Below are 13016 nucleotides of genomic sequence, written 5' to 3'. Positions count from 1 at the left end.
GGATCGAGTCCCACCTTGGGCTCCCTACAGGGAGTCTGCTTCTGCCTCTCTCTGTTTGTCTCTCATGAATAAATACATAAAATCTTGAACAAAAAAAAAAAAAAAAAAAAAAAGGTTGGTTTCAGACATTGTGACCTCAAAGTAACAGCTTCCTAAAGGAAGAAGAAACCCAAGACATGAGGCAAAAAATATAGACTGTGTAGTACAGGCAGGAACCACAAAAGGTTAGCCAGGATGTTTGCTTCTAAAACTAGTGAGGAAAAACTGGAAGTTCATATCAAAATCCACGTATTCTTTAATTATATGAAGGTACCTCTGTTTCCCATTGTGTGTGGATTTTGTCATTATCAACAAAAGCTTTTGATGTTTTCATAAAGGTCCAGTTAAAGAACCCCTTTTGGTCTTAGTAAAAAGACACCTCCCCCAAGATCCCTGCCCTTCTGAGCCATAGGTTTTGTACCTAGCTTTACAAACATTCACTGAGTACCTACTATGTGCCATGCATTCTTCTGGGATACTTAAATGAACAAAAAAGGGAAGAAATAAATCTTTTCTTCATGGAGCCTACTTTCTAGTAGGGAGAGAGAGACCACAGATAATAAACATAACAAATGCATTATTTTGTAGGAGTTGATAAGTGTTCAGACAAAAAAAAAACAGAGCAAGGGTACCTGGATGGGACACTTTGGAAAGGACTGCAATTTGTGGGAGTCAAGGGGAGCCTCTTTGAGGAAGTGGCATCTGAATGAAGTCCTGAGGGAAGTAAGGGGGCAATCCTCTGCAGATCTGGGAAAAGACTGTTCCAGGCCAGCGAACAGCCAGTGCGAAGGCCGAGTTACCTCTGTGGGATCCTGTCTTAGCCGGCAGCATAGGACCACAGCTTGGTTTCCAGGTGCACGGAAACAGTCTCCAAAGTCTACCCGCCCCCAAAAACCCAGGCAAAGTCTAACAACCCCTGCCAATTCTGATCCAGTACATCTGGAGTGGGAACTGGGAATTTGTATTTCATGAAATGGGGAGGTATTTTAGGTTTCCCAGGTGTCTCTCTTTGGGAACTCCTACTCTAAATCAAAGTAAGAATGCCCTCCAAATATACTGAGAGTCATCTAGCCTCTGCTTGAACATTTCCAGTAATGGGAAGCTATTAACTCTTTTAGAGAGTTCACCCTATAAAATATTTATAACATTTAATTAATTTATTCATTTATTCAAGAAAAAATGTGTAGCTTTCCTACTGTGAATCAGGTACTGGGGATGTGAGAACACATGTTCTGTGCCTTCATTGGTTTTTGTTTGTTTCTGATTGAAGAATGTCTATATTTTCATTTTAGACATTAGAAAAAAAATAGTAAAAGAAAGAAAAATTGTTCTTTATCTCACAGGTAGCTATGTTAATATTTTAGTGTATTTTATTTACTTTTTTCTATTATTTTATGTTTAGAAGACGGAGATCTCTTTTATCAACTAAAACATATTATGAATATTTGTTTCTATAAAATATTTTTCTACCATGTGCTTTTAAAATAATAGCTTAGCATTCCATTGTATATATGTGATAAATATATAACACATATGTATATGTATGGAATATATTTATCTATCCGATGACTATAGTTTATCTTAAAATGTTCACTACTACAAAAAATGCTGCAATGAATTTTGTTATAAACTTTTTTCAACACTTCTAATTATGTAGGTAAATGTCTATAAGTGGAATTTCTGAATTAAATGATATAGGCTTTTAAATCTTTTGAAATACATTGCCAAATTGCCTTTCCAGAAAGAATGATCCAATTTCCATCCCCATTTCAATTATATGAAAATATTCATGTTTTTATACCCTTGGCAATACTGGTATTTCATTTTTTTTATTAAAAAGCTATAATTACTATAGAGTTCTTTCTTGCAGTGAGCTCAATTTTGCCTATTCAAATTTTCAACCTATTGATCTGACTTTTGTCTTCTGGAGCTTTGTGGAGTAAATTCAATCCTCCTTTAAAATGGAATTTCAAATATTTGAAAATAATGATTATGCCTCCACTGTTCTTTGTCCCCAGTTCTCTTTCTTTTCTTCAATAATTACTGCTGTAACCCACTTTCTGGACTCTCCACGACTTTGGTCTCACTGTTCTAGATAAGCCTTAATCAGTCTTTCTCTTGAAATGTGGTGGCATAGAGTAAACCAAGAACTGTCCCTGTAAGAACACTGCCTTCTTTGTTCTGAAAAGGATTACTTCTAACTGGTGCAAGGTAAGCAGGAAGGAGCTATTTTTGGCAATCGTGCCATATCATTGGCTCATAAAGAGATTGATATCAACCCAAATTCCCAAGCATTTTTATAAACAATCTTGTGGTCATATCAGGCAAGATTTGCATTTCACTGATGCAGTTGTTTTCGGAAGCACAGAGTGGGACTTTCATGGAAGTCAATGCAATCATTAATTCTAGTTTGTCAAGTTCTTTCTGAAAACTGATTTCGTCATCAGATATGTATCTTCTACAGACTCGATAAGGATATCTCTTGACCTCTAGTAATTAAGAAAAAAAAAAAAGCAACTAAGTGATGTCGATCACAGAGTCTTGCTACACCCTAACCATCTGGTATTCATCCATTAATCAACAGACTTTAGGTACAACACTTAGTGCAACCATGCTACTTGCTCATCCAGTGTGTGTGTGTGTGTGTGTGTGTGTGTGTGTGTGTGTGTTTCTGTTGCTAAGGGTATAGAGGAAAACTTTGTGAAACAAACTACAAACAAAATATTTTAAACTGACTGAAAGCAAAAGATATTCTTTGTATGTCTTGATTTATCTGGTAAGATTTCTTTCTTCCTTTTTTTTTTTTAAATGAAAATTTGTTTGGCATGACTGGCTGATTGTTTATGTTGATTCCTTGATTTCAGCCTTTTTTCCCAGAATATGGGCAGGGTCAACATCAAGCTGAACTTGATGTAATTTGTAGTTTCTAACTTCATTTCTCTATTTTGAAACATTGGGGGTATTTGTCCATATATCAGTAACTGGTGTACCTTGTTTTATGGTAAATTAAATGTTTTTTGTACATTTTGTTTGCTTTTATTCCCCCAAACTGGCCCGGTGGATAACTTAGTTGGGCCTGATGACTTCTATTAATTTTAAGCCAAGAGTTTTTGTTTTTGTTTTTGTTTTTTAAATATCTTCCAGCACCTTGAAATCCAATTTTCTGTAACTGTGCTTGTTACCTACATTTTCCAATTTGGAAGTCATTTTGCTTGACGTAGAAGATGATCTTAAGTAGGAGTCAAGGACATGTGCTTTTGCATTATTTTTTTCTGAAATTTAGGTATTTATTAATATGTTATTCATCTCAGTTTGTAGGTTTTAGCCTTTCTCACTCTTCATATTACAAACATAATGGTAACCATCCAGTCTGTTGTTCTTAACACTTTGCCACATCTGTGTGCGTTTTTTTTTAAGATTTTATTTATTTATTCATGAAAGACACAGAGAGAGACAGAGAGAGGCAGAGACACAGGCAGAGGGAGAAGCAGTCTCTATGCAGGGAGCCCACGCAGGACTTGATCCTAGGTCTCCAGGATCATGCCCTGGGCCGAAGGCAGATGCCAAACCATTGAGCCACCCAGGGATTCCCCAACACATCTGTGTTTTAATGTAGGTTTTGTCTTCATGTATAAAATGAGTTGTCCTTATCATAGCTGATTGTACTTGCCAAAAAATTCAGATTATTGCAAAAATAGTTCAGCTTTCATGGTATTTCTATTTGAACAGATCAGTAGTAGCATGGGCTGCTTTTAAGTTTTCAAAGTATTTTGTACTTTTTTGTCTTTAAAACTAGACCCAGTCATAAGATTAGATGGATCATGAATCTAAGTTCCTTTCCAGTCTATGCAATATCAGGTGGTGCCAAATAAGGTAGAGATGTGTTTTCTTAAGAATAAGAAATATGTATATGTATATGTATATGTGTATGTGTATGCATGTCCTTATGCATACGCATATGCATATATATTCATTCTTTGTACTCTTGGGAGTTTCCACAATTTCTACACAGCATTATATAAATATAGAACAAAACTAATTGGCCTCCAACTAAATATAAAGAGAAAAATTCAACCATTTCAATGTGAGAATCATCTTAAAATAAAACAATGTAATATTTGATTTTACTCTTTTTCTAGGGTAACCCAACATACATACCCAATTGCCTGGGTCGGGGCTCTTTCCCCAAATGCAGAAAGTTCTGGGCAAACTGGGGTAAGTAGGTCATTTTATCTTTCTCCTGATTCTCCCTAGATGACCCTTCCTGCCCTTTTTAAAACCTAAAATGGATGACAACTTTTCAATTCTAATATGACCAGGTAGGGGTTTTTTTTGTGTGTGTGTGTTTTTTTTTTCTGGGATTTTTTGGCAAATTTCATTTTCTCCAGCTTTCAATACTGTTGCTTGCTAGCATATAGACTCCACTCTCCTTCCTAAGACTACCTTCCCTTCTTTTTTGCTTTTCCCCACCCTTCTTCCTTGCTTTATTCCCCCATGAAAGAACAGCATCTGAGGCACAAAGTTTACCCTTAGTATTCCCATTTTAGTGTTTAGGAACCATGAAATGATTATTAATACCTCCAGTTTATTTGTATCTCTATTTTCATTGGGAAATATATGTTATCTCTATACCAATGGCCTACATTAGATATGGATCCCAAATTGAAGCAATGAAAAAGGAAGATAAGTTTTATAACATTCTTTTAAAGGCCTGAAGTAACCAGCACAGCAAAGCTTCTTGGATGCAGTGGCACGGTGTTGCATGCCCAGATGCCAGCAAAATGATGGAACCCTCACTGGGTTGACAGAGGCAAAGTTCACATGGGGCTCTCAGCGTTGACTCCATCCATTCTTACTTGTATGTCATTGGATATAATTAACAAGAATTGTAAATTTGGGGCTTGAGGGCCAAAAGCCGTCCACAAAATCATATCACATGTTTACAATCTGGCAGAGACTTTTCGTCATGTAAACCCTCTTCATTTTGGGGGCACCTGGGTGGCTCAGTCAGTTAAGTGTTGGACTTTTGATTTCAGCTCAGGTCATGATCTCGGAGTTGTGAGATCAAGCTCTCTGCATCAGGTTGCCTGATCAGTGGGGAGTCTGCTTGAGATTCTCTCTCTGCCCCTCCCCCTACTTATGTTCTAAATAAATAAATAAATAAATAAATAAATAAATATAATCTTTAAAAAAGTCTTCATTTTTCACTTAAAGAAACTGAAATCCAGAGAGATAAAGAGAACTTGCTGATATCAAAACTCCAGTTAGTAGCAGAGCTGGGATCTCCATCACTCCTAGAATGAACTTCATTCATTCTAGGCTGTCAAAGAGGAAGGGAGGAGACAAAGTTATAATGGAAAGAATTATTAATAATCCATCCTCCTCATGCCAAATCTGGAGCAAACAGGCTTGAAACAACTTTGTAAAGTATCTCCTTCTATCTTTTTTCCCTTTGTCCAACTTGAAGTCTGAGGAGCCTACCAATGACCAACACCAGGGTCATCGACTTTCATATTTTTATTCTTGCTCTTGTCTGGAGTTGACCCCTAATCCCAGCCTTTCCATGTCTTTCCATGTTCATTCCCCTGATCAAACATTTTTAATTTATGTAACTCCCACCTCACTTAGGCTTAATGGCTGCCCAGAGCATTTACCTAATATGCCAATAAAAAGGACCATGGCTGACATAGGCACCTTCACTCTGAAACGCTTTTCCCTTTGTCCCTCCCCATGTGCCTTTCCTTTTAGCCATAGCTTTTAATCTTGTTTATCGTAAAGCTTCTACATAGTCAGTAACCACTAGTCTTGTTGAACACAATGTGCTGTTAAAGCATAACCCCTCTAAGTCTGCACTTTCCTTATATCATAAAAAATTACATATCTTCTTAAATGTTTTAAATCCATTTAAAAAAAATTATGCTCTGAAACCATTTTAATGAGATGAAGCTATAATCCACAATTATTTTTAAATTAACTTTTCATTTTGGGATAAGTATAAATTACAAAACAAACAAACAAACAAACAAAAAATGTTGCAATGAAATCACAGAGAGCTCCTGGTAGTCTTTGTCTCATTTGCCTTTAATATGAACATCTTATGTCACCACGGTGTATCTGTCAAAACTAAGAAATTAACGTTGGCTTATTGCAATCAGCTAAACTGCAGACTTTATTGCAATTTCACCAGTTTGTCCACTAACTGTCCTTTTTCCACACCAGGATCCAATCTGTGGTTTCACACTGCATTTGGTCATTACATCTTAGCCTCTTTTATCTGTGACAATTTCAAAGTCTTCTCCTCTTTTTCACCATCTTGACAGTTTTGAAGAGTGCTGGTCAAGTGTTTTGTAGTGTGTTCCCCGATTTGGGTTTTACCTGACATTTTCCTCATAAACAGACTGGGTTGTGGGTTTTCGGGGAAAATATCACAGAGGTGAAGTGCCTTCTCATCACATCATATCAAGGCCACATGTTATCCACGTGATTGATCATGGGTGATACTGAGCTTAATCCTTTGGCTAAGGTAGTGTTTGCCAGATTTTTCCACTGAAAAGTTACTGTTTCTCCCTCTGCCTATGCTCTACTCATTGGAAGTGAGCCACAAAATCCAGCCCACTCACAGGGAAGGAGACAACCTGTAATCTTTTGACCTATCTTTTGACCTATTATATCTCTGCTTCTTGAGGTCCTTCATTTTGGATTCTAAGCAGCTCTACCACTAGGTGGACCACAGTTACTCCAAGTCTCCTGCCACACATCCCTCCTCTTGTGACCAGCTCCCTAAAACTTCCCCATGTTTTTTCTCTTCTCTACCATACTGCGCTGACTTTCATTGTCTTCCTCTGAAACTTAGCACGACATCCTACAGCTACTCTACTCTCTACTTCCTCAAAATTCTGAGTTGAAAGATGAGGTGTGTTGGATTAGAAGGCTATTCATGAAGGAAAGAGAAGGTAAATTTAGAATTAATAGATAAGAGTTAAAATGACTCTTTTCACAAGTTAACAACTGATGGTATAGTTATTCGGTAAATATGACGTAAGGATTTCAAGGAATATTGGGGAGAGGGGAGATGCAGAAATCCCTGGGGAAGGGGGATCTTACATTTATCTTCTAACATATTAGGCGGCAATAATTCTATGTCCAGTACATTTTTGTTTTTAGAGAAAGAGATACGTCGATGTGGACATAAACGCATACCTATACAGTAAACACACACAGAAACAGCAAAGCACTAGGAAAATCAAGCACTGCTTGTGCAGTATGATCTCCCAACAGATGGATTAATTCAGTATCTGGATGTGAATCCCCAGCTCAGCTGCTTACGAGTGGTGTGATCATGAGCATTTACCCTTTCAGTGATGATCTATAAAATAGGTGTATTATTAGCACCTAAGGTCCAGAGAGGCTGTGAGAATTAACTGAATTAATCCATTTAAAGCACTTAGCAGAGGGACACCCGGGTAGTGGTTAAGTGTCAGACTCAATTTCGGCTCAGGTCATGATCTCAGGGTTGTGAGATCAAACTCCGTGTTGGGCTCCATGCTGGGCATAGAGCCTGCTTAAGATTTTCTCTCTGCCTCTCCCTCTGTCCCTGCCTCCTTGTCTCTCAAAACAAACAAATAAATAAATAACCTTAAAAGAAAGCACTAAGCAGAGTGCCTGGCACATAACAAATATTCTGTCAATATCAATGGTCATTACTATTATTGATTACGAAGGTCTAGGTTTGTTTATTTACAGCCTCTTAGAGCAATTTCAGGTTCCCAACTAAATTGAGAAGGAGATACAGAGATTCCCCACATACACCTGCCCCCACGCATACACAGCCTCCCCTATATCTGTAGCCCTCACCAGAGTGGGACATTTGTTACTACTGGAAAAACTACCCTGATGCATCATTATCACCCAAAGTCTATAGTTTAACTTTGGGTTCACCCTTGACGTTGTACATTCTATGGGTTTGGACAAAGGTATAATAACGTGGATCATTATCCGTGTATCATCATACAGAATATTTTCACTGCTCTAAAAATCCTCTGTGTATCTATTCATGCCGCCAACATGAATTGTTTTCTAAAGTAAGACCATTTACAGGAAAAACACCAAGAGAAAGTTATCCAATGAATTAACTGCAAAATATTAAATTGTCCCTTTGTGGTAAATAAATCGCATTTCTTTCTTTTAAAACCAAGTTATCAACTGAGTCCTACTTATCTTTTATGCTAATTTTTCCCTACAGTTTGGGTTCCATAATTTTAAGTAAAACGGCTGTGCAATGACTCAATATGAAAATAAAGTTCATGGCCAAATGTTTCGGTTTTCTTTCCCTGGATACAGGATAGCTCCAGGCAGGAGCTGCTTCTCGATCTAGGGGTCCTGGCTTTGGGAATCCAGAGCAACTCTAAGGTTACTTTATGCAGATGACCCCAGCAGTGCTTAAATCTTTATCAATGGCCATGTTTATGTATTTATTAATCTGGTGTTTTCTAAAAGGCAGATTAACTAAATCATACCTCTCTACCAATTAGGCTTCTTCTTCGTTGGTAAATATGGTCATGAATTATTCGTAGACACAGTTTGGAGGTTAGCTACCAACAGTTCTTCCACAAAGTAATTTAGTTAGTGAATTTAAAATATTGTGAGTGACTACAAGTACCTGATCCCAAAGAACTGCTGAGTTGGGTTGCCCTGTATTAGCTTCATTATGCAAATAGGCATCCCAAGAGAGCCATCCCAAAGACTATTAGCCTCTTTCACCTTTAATAACCTAAGATCTCTGGTTCGTGATGTGTGCAGATGAAAATATGTTCCGCCTGTGGGTAAAGGTGTTATTAATGCATAATTCTTTAGCTTCTTTCCCCCTACACTAGAATTCTATTTTGGCAAACCTCTTGGGTTCGGTTGTCAGAGAGATAAAAGCCTGTGAGTCCTGCAGTAGAATCTTGATTGAATCTTGGTAAATTTAGAGGGCCAGTTTACTCTTCTTGGACTGTGGTCTTTATCTATGAGTGAGACCACGTCCCCCCTGCCCCCGTTGTACAACTGATTGTGTTGCAAATGCTCCAACTGGTTCTCCCAGGTTTAGGAGCCTTTGAACCCCGACCCTTTGTTTCCCTCTGTAGATGTGTGGAAATTGGCAGTTAGATTTCAGATACATTCTCCGGTGCAGAAACTGCTGATACCCAGGTAATGTCAGTCTTAGGCAGATAGCACCTTTATCTGGAAGAAAGTCACCCATGGCCCTTGGCAGGCTCAGAGAGTGTTACCGTTTGGTGGCTAGAATGGTCACTTCCAAAAATGAAATGTAATCTTACAGCCTTCTGAGAAGGTATCTGCTCGATGTGGGTGTCTGCTGACACGGAGAAGGCGTGAGAGTTCACAGATCCCAAATGGTTACCACGGGTATTCCCAGAAGCCAGTCATCAGGAGTTCCAACCCTGGAGAAGTTCAAGAACGCTATTGGCATAAGTGACAGTCCGGATAGGCAGGATTTTCCAGCTTTGCTGATGCAGTAGTTCACTTAATTACCAACTTACAAAGAAAATCAATTAAAAATGTTGGGTTTTTTTCCTCCATCCTTTCTGTCCTCTCCATTTCTTCTAGTAGGTATTCCCTGTCACAGGGAGGCTTTGGGAATAAAAAGGCAAACTCTCTTTCTTGGAAGGACCCAATACAGAGAGCCTCGATGTTCATTTTTAGTGCATTTGGAAATTCTTGGCAACATTTTTAATCTCATGTTGGTGGCAATAGATGGCTGCGCAATGACTGGAAGGTGTGCTACTTATATGTGTCCCAGGTATTTAAAAAATATCAAGGGGATCTGTGGGTGGCTCAGCGGTTTGGTGCCTGCCTTCAGCCAGGGCATGACCCCAGGGTCCTGGGATCAAGTCTCACATTGGGCTCCCCATAGGGAGCCTGCTTCTCCTTCTGCCTGTGTCTCTGCCTCTCTCTCTCATGAATAAATGGGTAAATCTTAAATAAATAAATAAATAAATAAATAAATAAATAAATAAATAAATAAAAATATCGAGAGGCCAAGGGAAAAAATGCATTAAAAATTCATCCAGCATTTTGGGGAAACAGGTTTTTACATTTGTCTCTCTTATTATCTACTATAAACCACTTATTGTATTCCATCTAAGGTTTTCCTATCTTTTCTTTTTTCTCTATAGGCTGCATCACTTTTGCCCCCACCTCTCTTCAAGGATCTGTCCTTTGTAAATCGCTGGGGTCATCAGTCTTCTGATATTGAAGAACTTAGTACTTGCGCATTATCCTCTCTTCCTCTGTCCTGAAGTCTGTCTTTCCTCCTACTGATTCTTTTTGTGGCACTTTGCCTTTTATTTTTCTTTTACTTATGCTTTCTTTTCAGGGTTCTGCCTTTCAATAGGACCTGTTTGTTTGCTTACTTTTGATTCTCACCCTTTAAGCCTCCTTTCTTCCCTCTTCCAATGGATCTCATTCGACCACGTTTCCTCAGCCAATGTGTTCATAGGACATCTTCAACTCTCTTCAAGATTTCATATTAATGTGATCTCTTTAACTTTAGTACCTCTTCTTTACAGATGAGAAGCAGGTCAGACAACTTCCCAAAGAACGTACAGTGAGGGGCTCGTAGGTGGCTCAGTGGTTCAGCATCAGCTTTTGGCTTGGGTCATGATCCCAGAGTCCTGGAATCAAGTCCCACATTGGGCTCCCCATAGGGAGCCTGCTTCTGCCTCTGCCTATGTCTCTGTCTCCCTCTCTGTGTCTCTCATGAATAAATAAATAAAATCTTCAGGTAAAAAAGAACGTACAGTGAATTACTGGAGGGGTGAAAATGGCAACAGGTGTTTTGATTTCTAAGAGAAATTATTAGCCAGGTGAGATCCCACTATTAATCACGTATGTAACCAGCAGCATGGGCATCACCTGGGAACTGGTTAGAGATGCAGTTTCTCAGGCTCCACCCCAGACCTACTGAATTGGCCTTTGCATTTTCTCAAGATCCCAGGTGATTTTTATGCACATTGAAGTTTGACAGTCTCGAACGGCACCTCTTTACATTGATGGACAAGCTCTCTGAAACGAACTGCAAAGCACCATTATGTTTACTTTGCATCTGTGAGTTTTCTCTGAGTCTTGGCTGCCCTGACTGAAGGGTGTGAGAAGAAGACAGACATAGTCTTTGGCCTTGGTTTCAGTATCCATCTGATCTCTCTTCCAGAATTTGGATTTCAGATAAGCTGTACTTGTAGAGAGTTTGAAGCGGCTAATGACAAAGCAAGTGGAACATTCTTTTCCAGGCAATTAGTTTTCTCTGTGCTTATTTATTTGTGGTTTGCTGATTCAATTGAGTATCTGCAAACCTGCTGGTGGCTTTGGAGGCATCGTAGCTTTAATTGTATTAAGTTGACATCTGTTTCTTTGAATATATTGTCTGCAGTTTTCCAAGCACAGAGTGAAATATACCCAAGAGCTTCATGGGTATATTTTCAATATCCAAAATGATTTTTATTGTTTTCCCAAATTGTAATAAAAGAGGTGTTATCTCCTTCATCTCCCCGACTGGATTTGAAATTTAGAGGAAGACTAGCACATATATTTGACAGCCAGAGGTGTAAAGCAAAATCTATTTGATATCAGAATTGAAATGAATCACTGGCATAGGAAACAGTCATGCGTATTCTCTTGTGGAAAGTGTTGTCACATTTAACCACTGTAATATCAGTTCTTGGATGAGGTGCATGTCCCAGCTTAGGATTTCCCAGGACAGGAGCAGAGTTATCATGGAAAATGGGTGTTAAAGCAATTTCTAAGTAGAAAAGGATAAAAAAAATGAAAATCAACCTTGAGGGATCAAAAAATAATTTGAATATTTTTTCTCCTTTTCTTTTTTTCCCCTTTTTCCTTTCCAAATAAATGGCCTTTTGGTTTGAAAGACTGTCTGGAAGGGGTTACAATTTGAAGCATGCAAATTCATCAATATACCAGTGGTTTGAGACTGAATTTACTTCATCTTCCTGACTATACCAGTCAAGAGTAGACCCCTAGGATGTACATTCTTTTTCAAGAGCATATGAGACAATTCAGGGATGGTCTATGGACTGGCAGCCTGTGCCCCACATGATCTGAATCCAGAATCAGTGCTGTCATTCATTGCTAAACACCATGGCAAGCCTCAGCAAGCTCTTTCCAGAAGCACATCTTCTGTAATTCTCCTAATTCCACAGGCCTGAAAACAAGGGTAAGTGGTAAAATTCTAACCTCTCCCCTCTAAAATTCACTAAACTCACCACTTTTATCTCAAATATAATAGGAGCCTAAATATGATTCAGGTCTTCAGACAAAGGTCACAAAGATGAGGCTGTAATGTCCAGAAATAGGGAGACAAAATACGCCCTAAAACCTGATGTAAAATGTATTTTCTCCTTAGTCACATACAAGTTTAATCCACTTTATTAATTCATAGCTGATGAGGAAATGGACGAGGAAAATGAGGCAGCAACACCATGCCTGGTGGAATGGGGACAGGTTAAAGATGGTTGAGGTGATCCTCTCCCCTCATCCTGTCCTGGGTTCATTACCCACATGTCCACAATGAAGAAGGCCATAGACATTCAGAAATGGTTTTAGACTCTGGCCATCCGCTAGGATGGCAGCTGTCCTCACGCACATTCTCACTTGTGACCTTCTAGAGCGTACCTCCTCCCAGTCCCCCACCCTGTTCCATTCCCTCCCATCACTGGAGATTCAATGCCCGAGTCTGCCTAAAATTTTTAACAATCGGGGCACCTGGCCGGCTCAGTCAGTAGAATGGGTGACTCTTTAGCATGGTTAAGTATGAGCCCCACATTGGGTGTAGAGATTACTTAAAAACAAAATCTTAAAAAAAAATCTTTAGCAGTTATTGGCGATGATAACATTATAATTACAGAAAGTTATGCACCTTCTGGAAGGCAAGATAAAAATGCATCTTATTTCCACTTTTTTAT

The 13016-nt window shown here is 38.7% G+C and overlaps 1 long non-coding RNA gene across 1 annotated transcript in view; it reads left to right on the top strand.

Annotated features, from left to right (window-relative positions):
- LOC144305992 (uncharacterized) overlaps positions 1–13016 on the top strand; it is a 58838-nt gene that overhangs the window by 34101 nt on the left and 11721 nt on the right. Inside the window, exon 2 of the long non-coding RNA XR_013373029.1 lies at positions 4179–4254. This is a non-coding gene — a long non-coding RNA (uncharacterized LOC144305992). The remainder of the gene's footprint in view (positions 1–4178; positions 4255–13016) is intronic.

The sequence above is a fragment of the Canis aureus genome, chromosome 36 (assembly GCF_053574225.1).
Source record: "Canis aureus isolate CA01 chromosome 36, VMU_Caureus_v.1.0, whole genome shotgun sequence".
Lineage (NCBI taxonomy): Eukaryota > Metazoa > Chordata > Mammalia > Carnivora > Canidae > Canis > Canis aureus.
The sequence above is the reverse complement of the archived record's forward strand: the minus strand, read 5'-3'. Positions and strand labels throughout refer to the sequence as shown.